Source organism: Chlorocebus sabaeus, chromosome 13 (assembly GCF_047675955.1).
Source record: "Chlorocebus sabaeus isolate Y175 chromosome 13, mChlSab1.0.hap1, whole genome shotgun sequence".
NCBI classification, from domain to species: domain Eukaryota; kingdom Metazoa; phylum Chordata; class Mammalia; order Primates; family Cercopithecidae; genus Chlorocebus; species Chlorocebus sabaeus.
Genome location: NC_132916.1, coordinates 8,477,675 through 8,490,084, shown reverse-complemented (window position 1 = coordinate 8,490,084; position 12,410 = coordinate 8,477,675). Strand labels below are relative to the sequence as shown.

At 41.9% G+C, this 12,410-nt stretch overlaps 1 protein-coding gene across 5 annotated transcripts in view; it reads right to left on the bottom strand.

Moving 5' to 3' along the window:
* The window catches only part of PRKN (parkin RBR E3 ubiquitin protein ligase), a 1,397,785-nt gene that overhangs the window by 960,214 nt on the left and 425,161 nt on the right, over positions 1-12,410 (bottom strand). Inside the window, exon 1 of one of the 5 annotated variants that reach the window (XM_073022293.1) lies at positions 788-894. The exons of the other annotated variants lie outside the window; for them this stretch is intronic. The gene's annotated coding sequence lies outside the window, so the exon portion shown is untranslated. Of the gene's footprint in view, positions 1-787; positions 895-12,410 lie in introns of those variants that run through there. 5 annotated transcript variants of the gene reach the window in all.

Genomic DNA, 12,410 nt, shown 5'->3' with positions numbered 1-12,410 from the left:
GCTCACATAGCTTCTGGTAGAAAGAGTATTCCTGGAATTAAATATTAAATATGTTCTCCTAAGTCCTGAGATAGTAGGATAACTTTCTGCACTTATAAGAAAGGAGTGATGCCATGGGTGACTTTCCTAAACATAGCAGAGAATCAGGAAAACAGCCAATATTTGCTGAGACAAAGGCACATAAAATATGAGTCTGAGGAATCCCAAGGGTAGAAGGGAGAAATGTGGAGGGTTATCATCATAAATCATGTTAGAAACGAAGGCAAGAAAATCACGGTGACCTCTGGATACTAAAATGCAGTTGGTCATAATTAAGCTTCAGGCTCTACTCTTCCTGGGCCAGTTAATCGGCATCATCTACTGCCAGGCCTCGTGCCAGTCTACAGAAGCGATTGCCCGGAACAAACCTCTTGGTGTCATTGACACTTACAAACTAACTCTGGTACTAGATATAAAAGGCATGTCACAAGAGGGATGGGTGGGATGGGGTGGAAGGGACACCTCAGGAATGCCACTTAGCAGTCCCACCACCCTCTGGCGCCGTGTCCACCCTTGATCACCATTACCAGCCCCGTATCCCTCCAGCCCTTCAGGGGAGGGTGTCAGGGATCACAAGGAAACACATGGGACCCACACATTTCGAGATACCTCACCTCCTGCTCAAAAGTCAGGTGAAGAAGTATTCTTGAGTCAAACATGAAAGATTGTTTGAGAGCTAAGCTGACAGGAGAATTCCCTGTAAAAAGATGAAAGCCCCTGCTTTAACAGAGCCCCTTTTCATTCTTACCTTTAAAATGCGTTTCCTTTCATGTTAGCCTGAGGTTATTCCGCGGTACGGCAATAATCTCCAAAGACATTTTTTCCATTATAGAAGAGGAAAAGGTTGGCGCTGGGATTTTGTCAGGAAATGAAGAGTTGAAGACAAACAAGATGTTCTAAGATTGAGCAAACTATGACTCATTCTCTAAGTGAGCAGTCACTTCCAGATAAAATTCATAGTATCTTCCTAGTTATTACTATTATTATTATTATTTTCTGAGATGGAATTTTACTCTTGTCATTCAGGCTACAGCGCAATGGCGGGATCTCGGCTCACTGCCACCTCTACCTCCCAGGTTCAAGTGATTCTCCTGCCTCAGCCTCCGGAGTAACTGGAAACACAGTTGCCTGCCACCATGTCTGGCTAATTTTTGTATTTTTAGTACAGACGAGGTTTCACTACATTGGCCAGCCTGGTCTCAAACTCCTGACCTCAGGTGATCTGCCCACCTCGGCCTCCCAAAGTGCTGGGATTACAGGTGTGAGCCACTGCACCTGGCCTCTTCCAAGTTATTCTGCCATTTGGCACTGATCTGTCTTTCAAAGACATTCAACTAATCAACAGAGATGCAACACCGTAAAGGAGCAGAACACGTCAATATATTACCTGATACATTTTCTTTCGTCATTACCCTGTTCTACTCTATCGCTTTCTACCTTAAAGGCTTCACCTGCAGGCAGAGGCTCATTGCCTTAGAGAAGGAGGGACTTAAAAAAAAATCTCAGGCAAACAGAGGGTCAAGTGACCAGACCTGGAATTGCAGAGATATTGGTGAATCTACAGCAGCCATAATGGTCCAGGACAAAATCTACTCCATGGAAGCATGGAGGTAGGAAGAGCTGAGGATGACCTGGAGCCCAAAAGAAGGTAAATCTGATCAGCTGGAGGAAGGTGGATACCCACAAGATGTGTGATGGGGTCTGGACGAGAGCAGCTGGGCGAGAAGCAGCACCACTGCCTTCCTTAGATCCAACAGATCAGTTCTCTCGGTAGTGATGGAGATGGGGAGGGGGAAACAGAAACCCCCAGATCTCTTTAAGTGAAAATAAAGCAACCAATGGAATGTTTTAATTCTTTCTGGGATCTTCTATAGCACACAAAAAACGTGATTTCCAATGCTGGGTAGCAGCAATACCGTAGGTATGTCCCGACGGAGTGTCTATGCACAGAGTTCTGTGATCACTGAGGATCCAAGGGGTGCAGTGCAGACCTCATGACGGGCAATAAGGAGGTCAAAGAGACTTTCTGAAAAAAACAGTATTTCCAAAGGATGCTGGCTCAAAAAACCAAAATATGTAAGCCGGATGTTTAGCAGCCTGGGTAAGATATTCACAAGCTCCAACATCAGATGCGAAGGGAAGGAAGAGAAAATTGATCCGCAGCATCCCCTGTTTCACTTCACTGGAGGCTGATAAGACAGAAGTCGCCAGGAAATTAGACTTCCCTCCTTAAGGCAGAACAGTAGTGAGGCCCGATAGCCTGATCATCCCCAGGAAAAGGATAAAAGGATAAGAAGAAAGAAGCTGAATGGGAAAGAGTATTTACCCAAAGGGGCCCAAGTTTTAATTCATAAGATTAAAAGAAAGAGGGTTAAAATGTAAATAAAGCCACCAAAATATAGAAAACACAGATTTGGAATTCTAAATCCATATGCTCCATTCATGGAGGCGGTGGAAACTTGCTGAGCTCTCAGACCACTCAGCCAGTTCACAGACATAAAAGGAGACCCAGAGGTCTGGGTGAGGGTGAGTGGAGAGGGAGAGGGTGAGTGGGAGATCACCACTGTGGAGAGGGCCACTGTCCCATTGGGGGACCCCACCTCCACTTTTGTGAATGCTCTTCCTCCACCTCAAGCCTGGGGGAAGCCAGGGGAGGACTCAGAGAGGGGGACACAGAGGGCTCTCCTCCCAGCCTGAAGAGCTAGAGCAGGCTGTGTCAGGAGGAATGTGAATACAGTGGGTTGACCTGTACTCCAGTGCTGCAGAAGGCAAAGACTGGGGTTCCCCAAGGACCAGATGTGGGCAGGTGGAGAGACAGAAAGAGAGAGAGACAGAGGGAAAAGTCTTAGGGCTTAGACATGAGGGCCACCTTGAGGGTGGCAGGACCCCAGAAACAAGAAGCCAAAGTCAAGTCTAAAGGTCAGAAGGAGAGATCAGAAGTGGCCATGCAACCTGGCTGAATAGATAGGCATCATACTGGGAGGCAGGAGAGATGCAGAAAGAAGCTTCCCAAAGGTGCAAATCTACTAAGAGTTCATGAAAGCACCCCTGTGGTGAGGAATCAGCTGGAACCCTTGGCCAGGCTCCAAGTACCTGGCTCCATTCCCCTCCTTCCTACACCCTTTCAAGCTTCCTCGAACTTCTTCAGAGCTTGGCCTGAGAGAAAGAGGTGAACAGAGAAGGGGGGGGAGAGAGAGAGAGAGACTCTAATTAAATCTCTTCCTCAAAGTCAATATCAGGCAGAGAAGAACCTGTGGCCTGAAATGAGCAAGAAATACAAATTGTGGAACTGATTAATAACTTGGCTGAATACCAGGATTAGTAAATTTAGACTTTGTTCACTATTTCAAGCACCCACAGGACTGAGTGAAACAAAAATCACAGACCCTGCTGAAATGGCAGGCACGATTTAACTCCTACACACGATTTAATTGGGCAATTGGAAAAGGAAATACACCCCTTTTGTTTTGATGTTATCAAAGATGTGCTTGCTCAGCATCATTATTGTATTAAGTTTTCTGCTGAAGATTAAGAATAAGAATAGAATAAGAATAAAAGAGGAAAAATACAGTACAACAAAAACATAAAAGAAAAGAATAGAAAAAAGATTAAGAAAAGGAAAAGAGGGATGTAAGTAATGCAGATTCAGGCGTAGACATAAACTACGTTACATCTAGAGACTGCTGAAATACTGCACTCACTTTGATAACTCAGAAAACACAGGACAAGATCTGGACAAGATCTGGATCTGGGTTGTGCTTCCTCTATCACTAACCCTAATAATCACACTTATTAGCTAAAACCTCTGCCTCTAGCTTCTCATTTGGAACATACCTTTAATATACAGCCCTGCATACATTGAGCCAATACGCAGCTCAACAACATATTAGCAAGGCAAGTTTTATTTCAGGATCCGTGTGAGAAGCGGCGTGCACGCAGCCTCCCAGCATGCGTTGGTGCTGGGGTTTGTGCGTGACAACATCAGGGAGCTCTTCCAAATGCCGGTCACTCGGTACCCATGGGCAGGCATTCTTCCTCTAGATTGCCAAGCTTTCTTACCAGAGGAAGATTTAGGCTGTGTCCACTTAGGACCAAAATAATGAATCAGTTCAGTTGTTACGTGTACACCATTTACACTGGGGTTTGACAGAATTTTAAACTTTTTACTCGACTGTCTTGATATCATGTAGTTATTGTTATTTATCAGTCTACATTTATACAAAACGCCTGACGTGGCTACACACAGGCCCTGTGGTCTGATACCCTGTAAGGCACCCACAGCATCCCTCACCAGATGAGATAGAATTTATTTACACACAGGCATCTCCCTTCCAAATGGAACTTATTCTGACTTTATATCTCCTATTAGGACTAACGTCATTAATAATTGTCCAATAATTTCAGCAAAATGCAAAGTGTAAAACGGAAGTATTACCTGGCCCCACTGCAGGAGTTGTGGGGACCTCACTGGCAATCAGATTATTTCCTGTCTGCCTTCTCTTGCTCTTCACTTCCTAGGAAGGCAGGCAGATCTACCAGCTTCATAATTCTAGAGCAAAGTGGGGCCATATGCAGAAGCCTACACTTGCCCCTGGAGTTTATTTTGACTTCTGCATAGGTGGCTGCCACGGCAGTTGTCAGAATCTGAAATTCAGGAGATGCCCCTTGATAGGCAGGGACGCCATCTGATGGCAGTGTGACCAGAACAGCTTTCTAATGGGGAGAGGATACTCATACAGAAATTTTTGGATGTTCCCAAGGCCATTATAAAGAAACATGAAATAAAAAGATACATCCCACGAAACTACAATTTTGGAAGAGTAAAAATTACAGCAAGCTTGTATCTGGGATTTGTTCATTTTAAATAAAATTTTAAGACAAAAACAAAGCAAAGGAGAACAAGGAGGGGAGAGGGAAAGTAAATGGGTAAAAGGAAGGAACAGATGGAGGAGAAAGACCAAGAGCTATCAAGGCCCACGGTCACCTTAAAACAGAATGTGCCCATCCCTCCGACCCCCATCTGTGCCACTGCCCAGAGGCTCACTCGCTATCTGGGCTGCCTCCCAGCCAGGGGCCTTGACAGGCCCACACTCTCCAGGAAGGGTATGAGCACAGCCCCTGCTGTAGGAGAGGATGGAGACAAGCTCTGTTCCTCCTGCTTTTACGTGAGTCTGATACTCATAACCCTCATCTCCTTTCTGAGCATTGCAGGCTTTAATGGCCCTCTGGCTGGCTCCTTAACCCCAGCTTCTGAAATCTCCTGGAGCTGCCTGACTTCCCACTCTGGACCCTATGTAAACACTTCCAGAAACAGTGGATGCCGCTTACTTCTTACCCCACAACTGTCTTTATCCATTCTTTTGCCAACCAAATTATTATTTGCCAATCGCACTGAGGCAAAGCAAAAATGAACGCACTTTAAAAACATTAAAATGTGTTCAGATTGCAAATGTATGCAGCTATTATACCCAGCAGGATAAAAGCCGATTAATTTACGTACTTAAGAAAATTTTCTTACTTGAGGACAAAAATAAAAAAGGGGAAGGAAACTCATGTTGAATTTCATTTAATTAGAAAAGAGAGAAAGAGAGAGAGAGAGAGAGAGAGGGAGAGTGAGAGTGAGAGAGAGAGAGAGAGAGAGAGAGAGAGACAGAGAGAGAAAGAGAGAGGGGGGGGGGATTGGGGCTTCCCTCCATCCTTCCTGGCCCTGCTTGCTTGAAATCTCTGGTTCTGTCTGGGGCTGCAACACTCTAGGATTTACCACCCACCCACCAGGCTCCAATTCTCATTAGCTCTGGGAATAGCATTTATTCCTCTTGTCCCTAAAGACCTAACAATGTAACAGCTTCTCACTTGACATCCTTCTTTGTTTTTTTAAAACCGTTTTCTTCAGCCTCCTATCTGAGGTTGCTGTTTCCTTCTGAAATCTGAACTGACACACCCTGGAATTATAGGGTTATGTTTCCCTGAAGGGAAGGGTGACAATGGGAAGTATTAACGAAAATATTTCCCCCTCGGGATGACATATGTTCTTTAAGTTAGTGACTCCCCACCCCTCCAATGCCCCCCCACCCCAGCCCCCCAAGGTCACCATGGAGGCACCAGAGGACAGATTTACAATTCTTGGCCTTCACTTCGATGAAAGCAGCAGTCTTGGGGAGAGGGAGAATGCTAAGGAAAAACTGCCGAGGTTCAAGCTGTTTCTTGACCCTGTGCCGGTCCTGATCTGTATAAGATTCTCTAGGCCACAGCCAGGGCTGAGCCAGGTGGAGGAAGGGAGGGCTGGAAGCCTGGACTCTTTGGCTGTCTGGACCTCCAGGAGGTGCTGTCCCAGCATGTGCCCTGAGGGCCTTGATGTGAGAGCAGAAGAGATGGCCTGGGGTGTGTAAGAGAGTGAGGGCCTGGTTCCAGCCCCTGCTCTTCCAGGAAAGAGGAGCTGGCCTTGCTAAAGGGTGGGCGGCCCACAGGGTTCGCAGGGTCAGGGCAAAGGGTTGCTTTTGGGGAAAGCTGCAAGGAGGTGTGAACTGGAGGCAGAGCTGCTGGAACACATCTCAGATGCTAACCTTAACAGCGAAGACACATCAGACATGTCGGCCCCTTAGGGCAGATGGAGATACTGTGCTAGATGGTGGGACGCTGCCCATGACACTGCTTACTGTGAGCTCCCGACTTAGATTCAATGCCAGAAGCAGGTACAGAGAGGTCAATGGCTGAATAGAGGAGACTTCAAATCTGAAACGCTTGAGCGTCCCTCCCGGTTTGTAAGATTCTGGTTTTCACCCTTACGTGGAAGGTAGAATGAGCACATTAGAATAGTATTGTTTTCTCCCTCTTTGTGAGCAGCTTCTTTGATAAAAAGTCTATTTTTTTCCCCAGGTGCACCAAAGTGTTCAGTGGCTTCAGTGAATAAAGTCAGTGGAAGATATGGGTTTATTTCTATTTAATTAGACATAACTTTTCATTATCATTATTGTGAACTTGGCTTTAAATTATGCAAATATATATAAACTATACATTATCACTTCCCTTTATTTAATCCTTTATATATATATTTATTCCTTTAAATACATATATACATATATTTATTCCTTTATATGTGTGTGTCTATAGGTCTGCATTCTCATGGCCACACAGTGGGCTGCAGGCCACTTTGCAGGAATTCTTCCCACCTACTACACTTACTGCTTAGCACATAGGTGTTCAAAAGACATCTGTAACAAATAAATAATTACACATAATTATAAAGTAAAGTAAAGCTAGACCAAAATGACATAAAATCTGGATCAACGTTTCCATGCAGAAAATCCTAACTTTCACTTTGGCTTTACTCATTTAATACTTATACAAAATACTCATGGTATTTTTCCACATACATAATGCTGAGTTACATTCATGTTTGCTTTCCATTCTCTGCTGTCTTTTTTTAATAATACAGAAATTTTCCTACAAAAATGTACTGAACACATGTAGTAGCATTACAGAATCACAGCAGTAGCTGCACATGATTTATGAAACTATCTACTCTGGATAATACAACAGTGTTATACATACACAATTACTTTCATAAAATCTGGAATACAAACATGAATAGGAAGGCCTACGACATTCAATGTGTTTTGTCAGCCTTTAAAAAACTTATTTCTGAACACAGTGGTTTTTCTTCTTCTTTAAAAAAAAAAATCACATTCTATCAGAATCCATCTAAACTATTTCAGAGATGTGAAAAGCTGTCCTATTTGCAAAGACCAACAAAGAAAAGGTATTACAGTTATCCATTCCACCTCTTGATGCCAGTTAAATATTTTGGGGAGCTCATTTAGGTTTCTAAAAGAGAAGATCATGCAAAATGTTTATTTTAGGTCTCCTTAATGGAGACTGAAGAATGCTATGCAGCTCTCTGCATGGCTTTTATTTATTTTCTTTTTATGTCTAAATTATTTGACTTCTTTAAACCTTTCACCTGGATACTTTTCAAGTTTTCCACATGCACCTTTAATAGAGGAGGCCTGGAACCAACCGAACACAGATTAGAACACCTCACTTCTCTAAAGTTAACCTTTACTGGGCAAGCTGAGTCACTCATGAAAGAGTCAACAGCCAGGAGGTAGACAGAAGACCACTGAGCTGCCACATCTTCACAGGACTGACTAACGGGACACAGAATTGCACCAAAGCTTGAGATCTATAACCTGTACTCAGATCCATCATAACCCACTTATTCTTTTTGTAGACAACCTACCAACAGCCATTAACAACCTTGTCTTCAACCTACACATGAACAAAATAAAATGCATGTCAGGACACAGATGACAGTACCTAGACACCAATAGCAAATTGGAGCTAATGGTGGAGCTACATACACAGATATACACTAAAGAATAGATAAATTTTAATGGATGCAATCAGAACTCCACAGTTTTATAACTTCTGAAAAAAAAAATTTATCTAGTACTTTTTATACATGATTTTTTTATAGAAAAAGTCATTTAATTGTATACATATATATCAACATAAGAAAAGGCCACAGAAATGCAAAAACTTTTTTAAACCTCTCAATAACCAGGAAGATATGCACTATGATTTCTCCTTTGTGCATCAAGGGCTTTGGGAGCTTAAGAGCTTGCCAAAGTAAAATAGCGCTGTCCATGGAAGAGCGTAGACCAGATTCCAGGCTCTTTCACCCCCGAGGCTACTGATCTTTGTAGGATAGTTCAAGATGCAGACTCACCATTCTCAAACTTCTGATTGTCTTTCACTCACTTGCCTGCTCCTCCCTCCTAAATATATGTCTGTTCTTAGGAACTGTATTTGGGCTTTGTAGTAGTTGGTGAGGGCAGCCATAACAAAACACCACTGACAGGGTGGCCTAAACAACAGACATTTATTTTCTCGTGGTGTAGATTGCAAGTCCTAAATCACAGTGTCTGGAGGTTTGGTTTCTCCTGAGGCCTCTTGCGTTGCTCTTCAGATATCCATTGTCTTGCTGTGTCCTCACACAGCCTTTTCTCTGTGTTTGTGCTCTCATGGTATTTCTGCCTTTTCTTAAAAGCATGCCTGTCCTATTAGATTAGGGCCCAATACTTACAGCCCCGTTTAACATTAATTGCCTCTGTAAAGACCCTATCTCTAAATGCAGCCTCACTGAGGAGGTTAAACTTCATCATATAAATTTGCAGCGGGGGGGTCGGGGGACACAATTCACTTTGCCTGAAAGGCCTATTTATTCTCAAAGCTTCGATTATATCTGCAATTTGATGTACACCAAACCTGTCTCCTCAGATCTCAGCTCTTATTTGTGCTATAGTCACACATTTATTTCCAACTACCTAATCAATAGTCTCATTCTGATATCCTGTTAGACTAAACTTGTATCAAACCAAACTCACTGGCATCCTAGTCAAAGACATTTTCTTTTCTCATGTCCTTGCATTAAAAAATGGTTTGATTTGGTTTGTACTACTTTTCAATATTCCTGTCTTCCTCACTTCTCCAGCGAATAAACAAGTCTTACTGATAACTCTGTTCAAAATGTGTTTGCATTTACTCATTTTATCCTCCCACTCTACCACTTGAGTAAAGGCCTTCATAACCTCACACCTGAAACAGCACAGTAATCATCTACTACCTCTATACCTTGGACCCAACAAAGAGGTTCAACCGGATTCAATCCCCTCCTATTGTGCATGAGAGGAATCCATTATAGGATAGTATGTCACTCTTATTGTTAGGTTATGTTATATGATGTAGGTAGCTTTAATAAAGGATTAACCTAAGTTAGACTTGACCTAATCAAGTTAACCCTTAAAAGAGATGTAGCTCATCCAGGTGAAGGAGACTTCAATCATAAGAGAAATTCAACAAGAAACAGATTGTTCATTGTTAGCTTTGAAAATGAAGGGGGCACTCACTGTGGCAAGGAATGCAGGCAGCCAACAATCCCCTGGGGAACAGTCAGCAAGTAATGGAGTCCTCAATCCTACAACCATAGAAATTGAATTCTGCCACAGCTACCTGAGCTTGGAGAATGACCCCAAGCTCCTAATGAGATTTCAGTCCTTATTGATACATTGATTTCAGTCTTGTGGTACTCCAAACATAGAACACAGCTATCTATGTTATGCCAAAACCCCTGAGCTACAGAAATGGTGAGATCACCAACAAGGGTCCCTTTAAGACTCTGAAGAGTCTTGTGTGGTAAGTTGTTACACAGCCATAGAAAGTTAACATTACTTGGTTACCCTCTAATTCACCTCCCACTGCCACATTTATATTCCTTGTTCAATTAGTTCATTATTTTGGTACTCTTTTACCAACCTCATTGAATATTATCATAATGCTAAGGACCTATGGATGAGTATTACATGCCTTAAACATACACACACACACACACACACACACACACACACACACTTCCCAGTGAAAGGAGTTACGTGACTTTTGGAAACATAACCATACTGTCAAAAGAACATAAAACTAGTTACTCATATTTGGAAAGGTAATTCAGTACTATTTGTTCTGCTATGGTATAAAAAAAAAACACATTATTTTAATAGCAATAGTTATTGAATAGTGAAAATCTAGCAGCATTTACATCAACTAATGTTAAGTTCCATCATTACTATGCCCAAATATTTTTTTTATCCCTTATCATGTTAATTCCTGCCATTGAAACTTACACCATTTTTGAAGAACTTTGATTTTTGCTTCATGTAAGATAGCAAATCTATTCCCCCAATTTGGCAATACAAAAATTTTCGTTTCGGGCAGGCCAATGTTTTCAGTGGTCCACTGTGCATCTCTGCTGAGTTTCATTCCTCTTCAGAACCACTGATGAAGAAGAATTCCTCTCCATCAATCCAAACCTTCGTGACGCATCTAACATAACTTCTTGTTCATAAATTCATGAATTAACAAACATGTACTGAAGTACCTACTGGGCACACTAGAAATGATGAGATGGTTTGCCATTGGAAAATGGTTAAAGCTAATAAAGATTACGCAGCTGCAAAAAAAAAAAAAAAAAAAAAAAAAAAAAAAAAAAAATTGACGAAGGTCTCTACGCAACAATATCAAATGATACTGGTCAAAATTCATCTCTGTTTTACAAAAGACGTCTGTAAACCACAGGAAGGAGACATTGTTTTTAGAAGTATACATGTATAGCTGGCTATCTTTTGCTTAACAGAGAAGGAAAATAAGAAAACATGTGCTTATCTTTAAGAAAACAAGCTCAGGAAGAGTAAGCCAGAAACATGGTGCTGACGGAACACAAGTGGTGGAGGTAGCGGAGGGCCAGGAGGGAGCAACGGGGAGGATAGGAATGAGGAGGGAGGGAGCCTTCTCTGCAGGGAATTTTTTTGCATAGATTTTTCTCCTGGAAATATGTTAAAGTTCCAAATAAATTCACTCAACAAAGGCAGGACGATACTGTAACTGAAAACGTACTGAAACAAATAAACCTAATTATACCTCGAATGGGTATCATTACCTCTGTGAAGGGAGAAAAAAAAAAAGAAATAGAAGTAATCCAAGTGATTATAATTCATTTGGAATAGGCCTTTTCCTTACCTCAGAATTGCTGGGGTTGTTGGTATTTAAGTGATTGAAGGTTGTCTCTTACGTTGCCTCAATCCCCTATTATTTTGGCAGGACTCATGACTGGCCTAGTCAGTTTGCATCTTTTATTTATGCTGTTTTTTTCTCCCATGTACACACTATATAAATGGAAACTTCACTGTAGTAAACTTTTCCCTCTTTGTTAATGACCATTGCTGGTCTAAAAATGTTACCTTTATTTTAACATTGCTGCCTATGGCTATTAGAAAAAGTTGTTTCACAATAAACATAGTTCTTGGAACCACAAACTTTCCATATAACTAAAATGTGATGCTTGACTCATCCAGATCTATCTATCTATCTATCTATCTATCTATCTATCTATCTATCTACCTACCTACCTACCTACCTATTCATCAATCTGTCCATTTATCTATCCGTCTACCTGTCTATTTATCTACCTATACTTCCCCCACACTCATATATGATTTTCTTTTAATGACTTGGGGAACTTTTCAACATTGTGTTACTCCACTGACTTTTCACACAAAGGGAGAAAAGACACACTTAAGGGTACCAGATAAACAAAAATTGCTAAATAGCTAAGAGCAACTGTCTTGAGGGTCCTGGAGGTCCTGCTGCCAATGCTGGGGCCCAGGACCTCCACTCCAGCTGCTGCTGCCAGACGTGAGTGTCACGGTAGTCAGATGTGTTGTTTAACTCAAGTGAAAATGGAAATCCAGGTTTTTAGGTGTAATCAAACAGTTTTCAAATGTTGTCATTCAATTTAAGATATTTATTTCTAAAACTATCTG